General features: G+C 43.8%; 2 non-coding genes across 2 annotated transcripts; both read right to left on the bottom strand.

The window, feature by feature from the left end:
• Nucleotides 1-6,244: 6,244 nt before the first annotated feature.
• trnac-gca (transfer RNA cysteine (anticodon GCA)) lies at nt 6,245-6,316 on the bottom strand. The gene has a single exon. It is a non-coding gene; the product is annotated as a tRNA-Cys (tRNA).
• Nucleotides 6,317-16,473: 10,157 nt separating this feature from the next.
• Nucleotides 16,474-16,555, bottom strand: trnas-gcu (transfer RNA serine (anticodon GCU)). Its single transcript has one exon. It is a non-coding gene; the product is annotated as a tRNA-Ser (tRNA).
• Between the last annotated feature and the right edge of the window lie 371 nt (nt 16,556-16,926).

The following is a 16,926-nucleotide window of genomic DNA, read 5'->3' as shown; positions in this document are numbered from 1 at the left end:
CCTGTTGAAGGCTGCTGGCTGGTCTGCGGGAGCCTTGATGGTCACATGGGTGCAGTCAATGGCATCCTACACCTGGGGGAATCCAGCGATGGCCACGAATCCTATAGCCCTTTCAGCTTGACTGTTTGGATCAATGTGCACATCGTCACCGGCCCTCCTGAACAGGAGATTGGTGACCTCCTTGATGCACTGATTCACCACAGACTGTGAGATTCCACACATATCTCCAGTGGATCACCGCAATGATCTGCTGGTGTAGACGTTCAGTGGCACGGTGACCTTCAGTGACACTGGCATCAGGTGCCCACCAAGTCCCATCATGGCAGAAAGATGAGTGACAACCTCCGTTGAGAGGCGGAGTCTGTGGAAACACTCTCACTCGGACATCTGCAGGTAGTTGAACCTCGGCTGACGTGTTCCTCTGCCTCCTTCTCCAGCCTCCTGTTCGAGGCTGGCCCTCCTGTGGGCCCCCAAGCTGCTGTGGTGTCCCTGCTGGTGCCTGCACCTCCCTCCCTCCCTCTCGACTCCTCCTCCTCTTCAATGGGAGCCTCGAATCCAGGGTGAATGAGGGCCATGACAGGTTGCCCCTCCCTGAGTGCAAGGCCTTTACAGTAAACAACACCCAGCCACATTTACCTCACTTGTCACCCTCAATGAAGTGGCACTGCCCCAATGGCACCCTGGTGTTGTTCCCTCTGCAGAGCTGGCACATTGGCCCCCACTCCTGACAGTGTTTCCCGATGCCCTTTCCCCCTCCACCCTTGCTGCCAAGTTACGCTGCCTCACCCGATAGCTTCCCAGTGAAGCCAACACTCAGCTCCCACCTTCCAGTCACCTCCTTTAACCAGGCGAGGCTCTGAAGCCCCGTGGTTCCCGTGTGCTGTTATTTCAATTGAACCCAGTGAATAAAATTGCTGACAATTGGACTCATAAATACTTTAAATGCCTTCTTGCCGTGTGGATGTGCGAAGTCTGCCCTCCATGTCAGCCGCTGACAGAAACATCCGGTCCGACGTCTTCCATCCCTATCTTATACACCCCCCTCCCCCTCCCCAGCCTCCATTCCCGTCTCCAACGGTCCCTTAAAATTCTGGCCCATGTCTCTAAGACTAATGGGAGTGAAACTACATCTGCTCCTTAGACTGAACAGGGAGAGCTGCTCTCTCTGTGTTTCAAGTGAATGAATCTGATCTTTACCTTGTCTTACTGGAACGTTCACTGTCTAGAAATGTCTGTTTGAAAATGTTTTCCTGTTATATTAATGGAGCAGAGGAGCAGATGTGAGGTACTGTTGAACAGAGAGGTTTGGAAGTGGGTGAAGGGGTGGAGTGACGGTGTGTGTGAGAGGTGCAGTGAGTTGGCCATTCTCAATAGAGTGTCAGGAATGAAGGTCAGAGGAACAGACCAGGCTGGAAACACAGAAAGAGCGAGGAGAAGCTGGTGCGAAAAACAGAGATTAAACAACAGGCTTGTTCAGTTGGTTTGGGTCTGGTGTTTAGAATACTCGGAATCTGGGTTCACTTCCCTTCCAACTCAAGCAATTGTACCAACATTGTGTTCATAAAACCATAGAATGATACCCAAAGAAGGAGACCATTTGGTCCATTGTGTCAATGCTGTCTCTTTGGTTGTGCTATCCAATTAGTTCTGATGCTCAGCTTTTTCCTGTAATCTGTACATTTTCCTTCCAGTATTTATCCCTATTGCTTTTCAAAGTTACGACTGAATCTGCTTTCAAGTCCTGATCAGACAGTGCATTCCAGATCACAACACATCACCGTACAAAAAAATCATTCCTCATTTCGCCTCTGGTTCTTTTCTCAATCACCTGATAAATACATCCTCTGGTTACTGACCCTTTTGCCACTGGAAACAATTTCTCCTTATTTAACTTATTGAAAACCTTCTTGATGATGTCACATACTGGACTGCCAGTAAAACTGAAGCCCATGGAATAAAAGGGACAATGACAGCATGGATATGAAGTTTACAGACTAATAGGAACATAGGAGCAGGAGCAGGCCATTCAGCCCATTGAGCCGACCCCGCCATTCAATATGATGATGACTGATCGTCCACTTCAATGCCTTTTTCCCACACTATCTCCATATCCCCTATGTCATTTGTATTTAGAAATCTGTCAATCTCTGCTTTAAACATACTCAATGACTGAGCTTCCACAGCCCTCTGGGGTAGAGAATTCCAAAGATTCACAACCCTCTGAGTAAAGGAATTTCTCCTCATCTTTGTCCTAAGTGACTTTCCCCTTATGTTGAAATTGTGTCCCCTGGTTCTAGATTCCTCAACCGGAGGAAATAGCTTCATCTACCCTGTCTATCCCTTTAAATACATGGTAAGTTTCAATGAGATCACCTCTCATTCTTCGAAACTCTAGAGAATACAGGCCCAGTTTCCCCAAAATCTCTTCATAGGACAGTCCTGCCACCCGGGGAACAAGTCTGGTGAACCTTCGTTGTACTCCCTCGATGGCAATGATATTCTTCCTAAGGTAAGGGGACCAAAACTGCACACAGTATTCCAAAGTGCAGTCCAACCAAGGTTATATACAATTGAAGCAAGACTTCACTACTCCTGTACTCAAATCCTCTTGCGATAGAGTCTAACATGTCATTCGCCTTCCTAATTGCTTGCTGCACCTGCATGTTAGCTTTCAGTCACTTACTGACAAGGACACCCAGGCCCCTTTGTCCATCTACACTTTCTAATCTCTTACCATTTAAGAAATAATCTGCACATCTGTTTCTCCTACCAAAGTGGACAACTTCACATCTTTTCACATTATATTCCATGTGCCACTTTCTTGTCCACTCACTAAGTCTGTCCAAATCCCCTTGAAGCCGCTTTGCATCTTCCTCACAACACACATTCCCACCTAGTTTTGTGTCATCTGCAAACTTGGAAATACTACATTTGGTCCCCACATCCAAATCATGTGAACAGCTGGGTCACAGTATGGTGGTGAACAGTTGTATTTCTGTCTGGAGGAAGGTTTACAGTGGATTCCCCATGGTTCCTCATAACCTCAGTTATGTGCAGAGACTGGAAAAGCTGGGGTTGTTCTCCTTGGAGCAGAGCAAGTTCAGAACAACTTTGACAGAGTTAGAATCAAGGAATCAAATGGTTACAGTACAGAAGGAGACCATTCAGTCCATCATGTCCATGACAGCTCTTTGCAAGAGCAAATCAGCTAATTCCACTCCTCTGCCCTTTCATTGTAACCCTGCAAATTTTCTCTATTCAGGTGTTTATCCAATTCCCTTTTGAAAACCACGATTGAATCTGCCTCCAGCACACTCGCAGGCAGTGTATTCCAGATCCGAACCACTCACTCTGTCCCACACCCCTGGTACCATTGCAGAAAATCTCTTCTGTTCATTTCATCCCTCATAAATAATTGAAATGAAATGTTTATTCGGAAATGCACAACATAAAAAGGAGAGAGAAATAAATGCTGAGCAAAATATAAGTTAATGTTTGGAAGGTAAAAAGAGCAAAAGATGTAACTTTTATTCTGGTTGAGTGAGAGGAATATATCACACTTTGGGGCTTTTGTAAGAGGATTTATTGATAAACCTGGGATTTGAGAGGAAGCTGGTTCATGGTTTACAGAACAAATTCAGCCCCTGGGATGGAGCCAACAGCTGCACTGTCCAATAACAGACAGGACGGGGACACTGTCTCAGGCATGGTGAGCTCAGTCATTGAAAGCATGAAACTCTGAATCTCAAGTTTTTGGGTTTGAGCCCCACGGTGGGTGTCTTTTATTTCCTTTGTCGGCTGATTTTACAGGCATTCTCCATCTCTGAATTCCTCGGCAGAGAGTTCAAGGAGTGTTTGAAACGAGATTCAACAGCAGGATGAGAAAGTCTCTCCTTGATTCAGGACTCTTACCTCTCTGCAGCATCTCGCTGCTGAAGTCTGAACTTTGTCTCATTTCATTCTCAGCTCAGGGTCAGTGTGGACCAATGGGACTTCTGGCTGTCTCCCACTTCACAATCCATCAGTGCTGAGAAAGCAATGGGGAATATTACTCACATGTTGTAATGTTTTATAAATACTTGAATGTATTTCACACTGTCTAACAGTGTGAATCTCCCCTGGTATATCAGCTCACCAATACTTCAACAGAACATTCACATAATGTGAGATCTGAGATCTGTTCGGATCCCATTCCCAAGACCTGGAAAGTGGGATTGGGCTGGATCGCTCTTTTTCAGCTGGCACAGACACGATTGCTAAATGGTCTCAGTCTGTGCCATAAATTTTCTCCATTTTCTTTGTTCTGTGAAGTGAGGTGTGATTGGGAGGGGCAATTCCACAAGGGTTATATTTTCTACCAAAACAATGACACAAGGGATACTTCACTTTTTTATTCATTCATTCATGCGATGTGGGCGTTGCTGGCTAGGCCAGCATTGACCGCCCATCCTTAATTGCCCTTGAAAAGGTGTTGGTGAGCTGCCTTCTTGAACCACTGCGGTCCATGTGGGGTAGGTACACCCACAGTGCTGTGAGGAAGGGAGTTCCAGGATTTTGACCCAGCGACAGTGAAGGAACGGCGATATAGTTCCAAGTCAGGATGATGTGTGGCTTGGAGGGGTACTTGCAGGTGGTGGTATCCCCTGCATTTTCTGCCTTTGCCCTTCCAGGTGGTAAAGGTCGCTGGTTTGGAAGGTGCTGTCGAAGGAGTCTTGGTGCTTTGCTGCAGTGCATCTTGGAGACGGTACACACTACTGCCACTGTGCGTCGATGGTGGAGGGAGTGAATGTTTGTAGATGGTGTGCCAATCATGCGGGCTGCTTTGTCCTGGATCATGTTGAGATTCTTGAGTTGGAATTGCACCCATCCAGGCAAGTGGAGAGTATTCCATCACACTCTTGACTTGTGAATTGCAGATGGTGGACAGCCTTTGGGGAGTCAGGAGTCATGGATGAGTGAGAGGAATATATCACACTTTGGGGCTTTTGTAAGAGGATTTAATCATAAACCTGGGATTTGAGAGAAGCTGCTTCATAGTTTACAGAACAAATTCAGCCCCTGGGGTGGAGCCAACAGCTGCACTGTAATTACTCACCTCAGGATTCCAAGCCTCTGACCTGCTCTTCTAGTCACGTTATTTGTATGGCTTCCCATTGTAACCCCCATGATGTTGATAGTGGGGGATTCAGTGATTGTAATGTTATTGAATGTCAAGGGGAGATGGTTAGATTCTCTCTTGTTGGAGATGGTCATTGCCTGGCACTTGTGTGGTGCGAATGTTACTTGCCACTTATCATCCCAAGCCTGTGAGACTGAAATAGCTCAGTTGGGAGAGTGTTCGACTGAAGATCCCTGGTTCAATCTGGGGTTTTGGCAGTTCTCCTTTATTCTGCATCGCCATTTAGTTTTGACTCTCGAATTGCACAATTTACACTGAAATTATTTACCCAACTCTGAAGGTTGGATTGGAATGGAGAGATATCAAGGATGGGAGATATTTACATTGTCTGCTTTTGCTTATTCTCTATCTCCTTGTGTCCTTTTCCCCAGTTTCTGACTCTCTCGGGGCAGGGTGAACATTTGATTTGCTGCATTTGTCCCAAACTGAAGCCTTTTCCACATCTCTGGGGGGTCAGACTCACTCTGTCTGTTTTTGCTGCTCGTGACCATGAACGAGAACAGGCCACGAGTCCAACGTTTATCAGCAAACGGAAGATAATTGGAAAGAATTCTGTGTTACTCCAGACCAGTGACAAAGATACAATGGATGTTATTCAAAATAAGTTTCCTCTGACATTTTATGTAAACTTGTTTGCATCTGAAAGTTGGATTTTAAGTGTTCCAAAAATGTGTCAGATTAATGACTGACCATGTGACAGCGCACATGGGGATCAAATCCACAGCCTTGTTGTTATCAACACTGCGTCCTAACCAACTGAACTAAGCGGCCTATAGACAGAGCCAGGTATGGGTCTGAGCCGCACGCTGGGCGGTTTGTGTTTTATTTCTCACGCTGGGTGACAGAGCGATTGTACAAACAATGGACACATCACATCCCTGAAACATTGTTCTGATATAAAACAGTGTGAAATAAGAACTGAGCATGGAAATGGAACGGAACCAGAAATCAGGACTTTAATCTATTAAAGTTGATCTTGAAATTCAAACATTCACTGAACATTCCAATAGAACGAACTTTCTTCTGAGATAAAATCCAGGAAATTGAGCTGCTTTAAAACATAACTGAGCCTGATGTGATTTGAACACACAATCTTCTGATCTGCAGTCAGACACGCTACCGTTGCGTCACAAGCTCACAGATAAAGCAAAGTCTTCCATTCCTGACAGATTTACTTCTTGTTTAGATTCAGTGATTGAAATTAATTCAATCCTCATCTGACCTCCGCTCTGGAAAGGCCTGCTACCCGACCTGAACCCGACGGGACCCGACGACCTGTGTCGGGTTCGGGTCGTGTCGGGTCGCTCTTCCGGGCTTTCAGGTTCGGATCAGGTTGGGTCAGGTTCAGGTCAGGCTGGGTCCAGGTTAGGCTAGGTCCGGGTGTGACACACACAGTAAGTATTAAATTTTGCTCTGCTGGGAAGTTGAGTTTAATCAGTGTCAAAAGTTGAAAAGCCAACCTCAGCTGGGAGTCTGGGACGTCAAGGAGGGAAACTCTGAGTCTGCTCAGTGAGCAAGTGAGCATCTCTATGATGTCATTGCGCTCATGCTGCAGCTTCCTGTAGATTCGGAATCGGGAGGTAGGTAAAGTGAACATTCCGGTGGTCGGGTAAGGCTCGGGTTAGTTTGGGCGTGGGAATAAATGGAGATACTCGGGCCGGGTCGGGCTCGGGTCCAATGTGGTTCTGTCAGGTTCGTGTCGGGTTTTTTTCCTGACCTGAGCAGGCCTTTACCGCTCTGTCAGTTCAGTGCCTTATTTAAACTATTACTTGGAGTTCTGTTTTACAGGGTCTCGGCTGTTTAAGTGTTTCCCAGACCCACTACTCTGATTAATCAGACATTTTGCTGCTAACTGCTGCTGCTACAATTGAAATGTAAAAAAGAATTTCCAGTGACCTGCAACCAAAGGGCAAATACATTTCAGAAAGACAAAGCTCATTCACCAATCCACAAATGTGTCTTTCTGCTTCTATTTATAAACAACTCCTTCTCTCCACTATGAGAACTATACAATCACTACAGTTATTTGAAAGTTAGTATAAGATGTTCCAGTTCATCAATTTTAAAACTGCAGCAGGTATTTTCCAGAAAACTTCTCTGTTGGAACCTCAGTCCCATTTAGATTGAAAGTGGACAATTAATGTATTCACTTGTTCATTGTGGACAGGTGTCTGACTTCGAATAAATCTCATTAACTTTCAATGAGGTGGCAGTATTTCTGTGCTCCCATTTTACACAGTCTGTCCTGTTCATGCACCATGTTTTTATTCTCCTCTCCCATTCGCCACAGGATACAGATTACAAGCATCATCAATCTAGCTGTTGAAAAGCATTGGAAGAATCTGGTCACACAGGTATTGAAACATTCATTATCTGCCATTTTACAAGTTGGTTGCTTTAAACACAATACAATGTGCAATCATCTTGAAAAGAGATTCTCTTCAATATCCAATACAAATTGAATTACAAACCTGACAGACAAACACAGGAGAACAAGTGACGAGTGAACACAAACCTCATGGTGCTCATTTTCAGATTTATTGCAGTCATCTTACAAAACAAGTGAAAGAATATTCCTGTGAAATGATTTGGAACGTAGGTGTGACTTTTGTTGGTGCCTTTCTTTGCTCTGTTGGTGAAACTTTCTTGCACCTGACTCCTGTTCATGTCTCTGTTTCCTCTATTGAATGAGGAAGGAGATATTTGATCAGAAATCAACTGGATTGTGTACCTTTGAGAGGGGATTTCTGCACCATCAGGGCTGGAAACAGGAGTGAGTGAAAGACACTGTGTGGAGTTTGATTTTGTACAGAGGGAGAGCAAATCTAACAGGGCTGTGAGATATTGGCCTGGATTTTACAGCCCCATTGGCGGCGAACACTGAGACTTTCACTGCTATTGAGGGTCTGAACAGCACTGCAACTGCCGGTACATGCACACACTAACACCAGCATCTGGAAGTTGTGGTGGTGCGAAATGTGCTCAGAAGGAGCCTCTGATCATAATCGCACCAGCCCACTCTTTAAAGTGACAGGGACCTGTAGTTCAGCAATTTGGGCTCATTGCCCACAATGTATCCTGATTTTTACCTTGGTTGGATTGGAGCCGGTACCAACAGGCTCAGGGCCTGCTCGGGAAGGACTTTTCTGTTGACACAACAGCTCCACTATTCCAGGAAGACACCGGCAGCAGCAGGGGTCAACTTTCAGAGGGAGTTCAGACATTTTAAATGTTGTATTTTGTTTCTTAGTTGTATGTAACTTTTTAGCATAGCCTTATCAGAGTTCTTAAATTTATATCTGACTTTTTATTAACAAGATTGAAGTGCTTTTAAAAGATCTCTAAATGTATATGCGTTTTCATCAAAGATTTACCTGGCTTCTTTGTAAAGACTCGAGTAAGATTGAAGTGACTTTTAAAAACTACATCTTATCCTTTAAAATCCCGCTTCCATGTAGATGACATTGGAAGATGGCTTCAGAATAACTTCGACTATCTTTCTAACAGGTACTGCAACAGCTTAAGTCCTACTTTCTGCAAAAGCTGGTGAATTACGAAGTAACAATGGATTGAACATTTTATAAACTGTTGATGCAGATGGGATTCAAACTCATACATGTAAAACAGAAGGAATTAATAATCCATCATCTTAACCTCTCAAACACCTCATCACCCAGCTTTGTGCCAGTAACCCATCACATGTCTTTTTTGCCTCTATGGAAATTTGGGCAGGACGGACACCTTCAGCTCAGATCCTGACTGTGCAGCCAGATGTGCAATGATGGAAATGTAGCTTCTGTAAGTAAATGGAATTTCCATCACATCAGGAGATGGCCTGTTGGGAATGGAGCGGTGTGAAACATTTCCAGACCATGTCCAACACGTTTCAACTCAGTGTGAAAACCCACCATGGAAAGAGTGGAACATGCAATCATTTGATCACATCATGATTAACATCACTCAGTCACCTGAACCATTAGGTCACTGACGAAGTCATGATCACTTCTAATTTCTCATGAAATGACAACTGAACTAACTGACTGGAAGAATTGCTTTAACTCCACGTGATCAGAGAGGCACAGCCTCAGACCGACTTGGGAGATGAATATTGATTGAATAATTTCAGTGTGAGGAATGTTCCAGCATCATAAACCAGGGGAACGTGCTGACTGAGCTGTGTCTTCATCTCTTCTGGGCAGTCGGACAGTTCACCCTTCATTCTGCTCTGATTCACTTTCCCAAAGTGGATCTACAGATTCTCAAATCTGGAGACTGGGGTTTCTTATTTTGTTCCTTTTGATTTTTCTTGCTCCTGAATGATAATATATTCTAAACCTCGGATCAACCCACCCCTTTGCGTCGTGTTATAGTCTTGGTTAAAAGAGACACAAAACGACACAAACACTCTGAAACATACAACACGGTCACACTTTCCTTCAGTGAGATTAATGTTGAGCTGTTTTCCAGGTTAAATGCAACTGCAAACACATTGCTCTCAAAGAAATTGTAGCGGATTGAGTTGCCGTTGAAATATTAGCACTGAACATCTGTATGAGCAGGAACAGCCATTTCAAACTCACATCCTTCACAAAGGCAACCACTGAGCAGTTTTCTTTTGTGAATAAAATTCATAAGAAAAGTTAAAGTTCACAAGAAAACATATGTAAACGATTGACAGCTAAACTTTTGAAGCAAGGATATGAATCCAAGATTTTCTGATTATTAGACAAACACTCGAACCAATTAAGCTACTGAGCCAGATCACAAATGCTGTGACAACTAAGGGCAGAGGAGGGCACTCTTTATTCTCATCCCACTTCTCCACAGGTCACAACATCTATTTTAACTTTTCCCACTTACTGATACAGTCAGTCATGTACTCTATTGTTCCCAGAATAGAAGACACTGACCAGGTTTCTTTAATGAACAACAAAATTATCCATTTATTGTCGAATAAGTTTTCACTAGTCATGAAGTGAAGCATAAACACACAGGTGGAAATTTTAAAAGTTCCTTTTTCACCTTGAACAACTTTTAAAGTCCTTTTTTTTGTCTTCGAGCCACACGCACACACACACACACACACACACACACACACACACACCGGATTGCTGAAAAAATAAAAGGGATTTTTTTTTTTAATTCAGCACTCTGTTGCAGACAAAAACAACCTCTTGGGCTGTTTATTTGCTCATTTTTGAAGAAATCATCAGATGAGATATGTTGCTCCAAAACTGGAATACAGTCTAACTTCCGAATATACGTAGACATCTCACTAGGGTATTTTCGAACAGTTCTTTTCAGAAGGCATTGAGAATTAATTTTAGCAGGCCTTCTTCAAAGACATGCGAAAAGATGAATTAACTCAGTGGACTTCTCAGGGTCTTTTAAAGATTTTCTGGAAAACAAACTGGGTTGTGGTCTTCTCTCCTTCCTTGACGAATCTTCAGGCTAACTTTATCAGCTGCTCACTCCAGCAGGTAAAACACACTGACTGCTACAATCAAAGGTTGTGAGTTTTCTGCTGTCTTCGGTTTGCGCTGCTGCTGCCAAGGTTGTCCATTCAAGGGGCATGACTGACTTCACTAACCACACTTCTCCCGGTTATCAGGGTTTCTGTTCTATATTTAACTTGAATCATGTGACAACCAGTAAACATAGTTGCCAAATTGGTCCTTTTGGTGCCCTCTTGAAAAAGAACTGGTCCTACATTTATTCAGTTTGATTATGACTTCTTCAAAAAATATTTTAACAAAAGAAACAGAATCCCTTCCATAACATCATGTACTTTCCCTGAGCTGCAGGTTATCGCAAGTCTCTCTGGCTGTGTTTATTTAAGCTGATTTTGTACTCAGGTTCTTTCTGAATCCATGTGTTTGCAGATCTTTGTGAGTGAGAGATGTGGTAATATGTTTAAAAGATTTCCCTGTAAATTATTCGTATCTCCATCTTTCCCCGAACTTTGTACAAACACATTAATATGGGAATCACACTCATCAGGCCGTCAAACCTGTCTGCTAAACATTGAAAGGTGACAGTGTTTATTGTGACGGGGTTCCATTTCTGAAGACACATCTTGATGATTCACACATGTAAAAATTTGTATATTATGTTCATGACATAATGACATAAATAAACATTTCCTTGCACTTGCCATGCTTGGTGAACATTTTCTCTGCTGATGCCCCCTGAATATATTAGAGAACATGGTGAAGAGGTTGAGATAAAAGCCTGTAAATATAGGCAGCAAACAGCAGCAGGGACTGCAGTGAACAAGATTTACGTGACATATTTGTGCTTATATTGGTGGGTGAAATAAGATACTAAACACACAAAATCCTACATTTGAGCTCGCGTAAAAGATTGCTCTGTCTATGGAGATAGCATCAAAGAATGCTCAGGAATTTTGTCCAATGCCAGTGATAGTAACACACTTCAGGGGAACTTAAAAAAAATGGTAAAATGGGCTTTCACATAACAGATGAAATTCTACACAGAGAAGTGTGAAGTGATACAATTTGGAAGGAAGAATGCCATATAAATGAAACGTTACAGTTCTAAACTGGGTGCAGGAGCAGACAGACAATGTACACCAATGTGAGAAGGATTGAAAAGGTAGCTAAGAGCAAACAGGACACTTGGCTTTACTAATAGAGGCATAGAGTAAAAACATATAAGTTATGCTAAACCTCTTTAAAATACTGGGAATGAATGGCCTCCACCTGTACCTCCACAGAAAGCTTCCATTCCAGGTTTACACACACTCGTCAGGATCACGCCCCACAGATTCTGCCCTCCAGGCTTGGACACCCACTTCAGGATCACTCTCCACAGATCCCACCATTCCAGGTTCGGACACCTACTTCAGGATCACTTTCCATACATCCCAGCACTATGGGCTCGGATACCCTCTTCAGAGATCCTAAATCTCCAGACACGGACATCCTTTGAGGACCACTCACCACAGATTCTTCCCTCCAGGCTCAGACACCCTCTTCAGAATCACTCTCCATACATCCCGCCACTCCACGCACGGATATCTCCCTCAGGATCAGATCAAAGAATGTTGCTTGTCACTTATCAGCTCAAGCCTGAATGTTGTTCAGGTCTTGCTGCTTGCAGGCACAGACTGCTTCAGTATCTGAGGAGTTGTGAATCATCAGCGAACATTCCCACTTCTGACTTATGTTGAAGAGAAAGCCATCAATGAAACAGCTGAGGATGGTTGGGCCTAGGGCACTGCCCTGAGAAACTAGGTATCCAGTCATGAATGGTGGTGGACAATTAAATAACGAACCAGATGAGGAGGGTCTAAAAACATCCCTATCCTCAATTTTGGTGGAGCCGAGCACGTCAGTGCAAAAGATGAAGCTGGAGCATTTGAAACCATCTTCAGTCAGAAATTGCTCAGTGGATGATTCATCCCGGCCTCTTGAGGTCCCCAGCATCACAGCTTCCAGTTTTCAGCCAATTTGCTTCACTCCCCATAATGGCAAGAAACAGCTGAAGGCACTCGATACAGCAAAGACTATGGGCCCTAACAACATTCCGGCTCTAGTGTAATTCTGAGTTATTTTTGCCTTCAGTCTGGTTCAGTGAATATACTGAGTCGGATGTGTAGGTAAAATCAATTACTTTATTTGCGCATTTAGCCGGCTGACTTACTCTAATGCAACGACACTGACTCCACCCAGAGTCTGTCTGGTCCACGAGAGTAAGTGAAGTTTTTTGATACGGGTACTACTGTTTATACATTAAGATTCATGCTACACCCCCTTGTTTAACCAATCAGTGAGATACAATTCGACTTCACCCACGTGGTGACATGCAGTACATCTGTTACTGAGGTTACAATACACTCCATTCTCAATACATACTTGTTACTAATAAAATATTGTTTTGTACCAGCAACATAAAACAAAGCAGACAAGCAAGCTAATTAGCAAGAGCATAGGAATCATTTATAATCATTCGAGTCTCACTCCCTACATGGATCATGAGTCTGTCTCTACCTTGTGACAAGTAATTGCGGTGCATCCTGCTATCTCTATTAGGTGTACATTCCTGAGTGTTTCGTGCAGTCTGCAGCTACATCAAGTAGCGGCAGTTCACGAAGATAAGAGGGGCCTAGCACCCCTTATCACTCACACAGGGATGGACATCATTTGATTCACAGGAGTCCATTTGTTCCAAACCACAGGGAGTCACACAATCAGGCCATAAAGAACAGATGTCTTTGCAATTACCAGTGTCGGCTAGTCTTTACAGTCTCACACGCTCTGCCTTTACTTTTAACTATTTCATTGTGGTTTCTGCCACTTAAAATCAAAGCTCAGCAAAGCTACTATTCCTAACTTGGCTAGATTTCCCATTAAGCATAGTGCCATGCCTTTCTGCTCACTTCCACACTCGTACTGAAGACTTGTGCTCCAGAACTAGCTGCGCTCTCAGCCAAGCTGTTCCAGTAGAGCTGCAACACAGGCATCTACTTGACAATGTGGAAAATTACCCAAGTGTGACCTCTCCATAAAAAAAATGCAGGACAAATCCAATCTGACCAATTGCCGCCCCATCAGTCTACTATCAATCATCAGCAAAGTGATGGAAGATGTCACCAACAGTGCTATCAAGCACCACACACTAAGCAATAATCTGCTCATCGATGCTCAATTTAGGTTCTGCCAGGGTCTCTCAGCTCCAGGAAATAATTTGGCAGATAGAGTAGAATGTGGGAAAATGTGAGGTTATCCACTTTGGTAGGAAGAATAGAAAATGAAAATATTATTTAAATTGTGAGAGATTACAGAATGCTGCGGTGCAGAAGGATCTGGGTGTTCTCGTACATGAATCACAAAAAGTTACCATGCAGGTACAGCAAATAATTAGGAAGACAAATGGAATGTTACCCTTTATTGCAAGGGGGATGGAGAATAAAAGTAGAGAAGTCTTGCGACAAATGTACATGGTGCTGGTGAAACCACACCGAGAGTACTGTGTACAGTTTTGGTCTCCTTATTTAAGGAGGGATATACTTGCATTGGAGGCAGTTCAGAGAAGGTTCATTGGATTAATTTCTGTGATGAAGGTGTTGTCTCATGAGGGATGTTGAGCAGGTTGGACCGATACTCATTGGAGTTGAGAAAAATGAAAGGAGAATTATTGAGACATATATGATTCTGAGGGAGCTTGACAGGGTAGATGCTGAGAGGATGTTTTCTCTCGTGGTGGAATCTAGAACTCGGGGACACAGTTTCAGATTTAAGGGTTTTTCATTTAAGAAGGAATTTCTTCTCTCAGAGGGTCATTAATCTTTGGAATTCTTTACCGCAGAAAGCAGTGGAGGCTGGGTCATTGAATGGCTTCAAGATTTGTATCTACAAGGGAGCCAAGGGTTATGTGGGCAGGCAAGAAAGTGGGGTTGAGGTCATGATCAGGTCAGCCATGATCCTATTGAATGGCGGAGCAAGCTCGAGGGGCCAAATGGCCTACTCCTGCTACTAGTCCTTCTGATCTTATGTTCGTATGACCTCATTGCAGCTTGGTCCAAACAGAGATGAAAGACTGGAATTCCAGAGGAGAGGTGAGAGTGATTGCCCTTGAGTGAGTGTGGCATCAAGGATCCCCAGCAAAATCGAAGTCAATGGGAATCAGGGGGAAAACTCTCCACTTGTTGAAGACATACCTCGCACAAAACAAGATGTTGTGGTTAGTGGAGGCCAATCATCTCAGCCCAGGACATTGCCTCAGGAGTTTCTCAGGGTAGTGTCGCAGACCCAAACATCCCAGCTGTTTCATTGACGACTTTCTCTTCAACATCAGTCAGAAGTGGGAATGTTAGATGATGACTCACAACTCTTCAGATACTGAAGCAGTCTGTGCCTGCAAGCAGCAAGACCTGAACAACATTCAGGCTTGAGCTGATAAGTGACAAGCAACCTTCTGGCCACACAAGTGCCAAGCAGTGAACATCTCCAATGAGAGAGAGAAAAAATCTACCTTTTGATATTCAGAAGCATTATCATCGTTAAATCCCCCACCATCAACATCTTGACCAGAAACGTAACTGGACCAGTCACATCAATGCTGTGGCTATAAGCGCAGGTCAGAGATTACGAATTCTGCAGCAAGTATCTCACCTCCTGACACCCCAAATCCTGTCCACCATCTACAAGGCACAAGTCAGGAGTGGGATGGAATACATCCCACTCAACAACACTCAAGAAGCTCAACACCATCCAGGACAAAGCAGCACACTTGATCGGCACCTAACCCGCCACCTTAAACATTCAATCCCTCCACAACCAGTAAACAGCGGCTGCAGTGTGTACCATCTCCATATGCACTGCAGCAACTCGCCAAGTATCCTTCAACAGCACCTTCCAAACTCGTGACCACTATCACCTCGAAGGACAAGGGCAGCAGATGCATGGGAACTCACTCCCTGCAGGTTCCCCTCCAAGTCACTCACCATCCTGACTTGGAACGATATCGCCATTTCTTCACTGTTGTTGGGTCACAATCCTGGAACTCCCTCCCCAATAGCACTGTGGATGTTCCTGCACCATATGGACTGCATCAGTTCAAGAAGGCAGCTCTCCACCACCTTCTCAACGGCAATAGGAATGGGGAATAAATGCTCGCCTTATCAGCGATACTCACACCCAAGAATGAATAAAAACCAAATCACTCTCCACAGATTCCCCACAATCTGGGCTTGGACATTTACTTCAGGAGCACAGAGCTTTATATCACTGCAACATGAGTTCCAATCTTCATATACTGTTCACTTTTCACATTATTTTCGACCAGTCCACGAGCTTTTATTAATTCAGTATTCGGGTCTCTGCTCCTCCGCCGTTTCTAACATCTCACCTCTTCTAAAAAAACGCTCTGATCTATCGTAGGTAGTAGATGACCCCTCATTTTAAACTCCATCTGCCAAAGCATTGCTCACTCAATTAATCTATCAAGAAGATTTGAAAATAAATTTCTTGCCAAAGGATAATTTTCTGCATCTGCTCCCTCGCCATTTGCTTTTCACATTTGTCTTTCACTTGGTGCAAAGCCAGAGAAAGTAAAGATGGAAGGAAGGAGGGGAAGAAAAATCCTGCTCCGTTTCGTGATCCCCATTTGATCTTCATTCCAGTGCAGTTTGGGTGAAGAATTCCAAATGTCTGTCTCAATTTTAATAAAGTATAACCAATTCTGGAATCACTATCTGGACACAGACAAAAACGGGTTTTGAGGCTGACTTTGCACATAAACTCCCCCAACATAAATAGTTCATAAACAAGCGACAAGGATGGGATTCGAACCCACGCATGCACAGCACAATGGATTAGCAGTCCATCGCCTTAACCTCTCGGTCACCTTGTCAGTTGCATAGGCATGGCTGTCACCTTCAGCACAGCTTCTAGCTGTGCAGCGAGCTGTGTCATGATGGAAATACATCTTCTGCAAGTCAATGAAGTTGGGAATGGAGCGGTGTGAAACATTTTCAGACCATGTCCAACACATTTCTACTCAGTGTGAAAACCCACCACGGAAAGACTGGAACATACAATCATTTCATCACATCATGATTAACATCACTCAGACACCGGAACCATGAGGTCACTGACGAAGTCATGATGACCGAATTTCTCATGAAATGACAACTGAACTAACTGACTGGAAGAATTGCTTTAACTCCACATGATCAGAGAGACACAGCCTCTGACCAACTTGTCGGGTGGTGTAAACAGATA

Source organism: Heterodontus francisci, unplaced genomic scaffold, assembly GCF_036365525.1.
Source record: "Heterodontus francisci isolate sHetFra1 unplaced genomic scaffold, sHetFra1.hap1 HAP1_SCAFFOLD_88, whole genome shotgun sequence".
NCBI lineage: Eukaryota > Metazoa > Chordata > Chondrichthyes > Heterodontiformes > Heterodontidae > Heterodontus > Heterodontus francisci.
The sequence above is the reverse complement of the archived record's forward strand: the minus strand, read 5'-3'. Positions and strand labels throughout refer to the sequence as shown.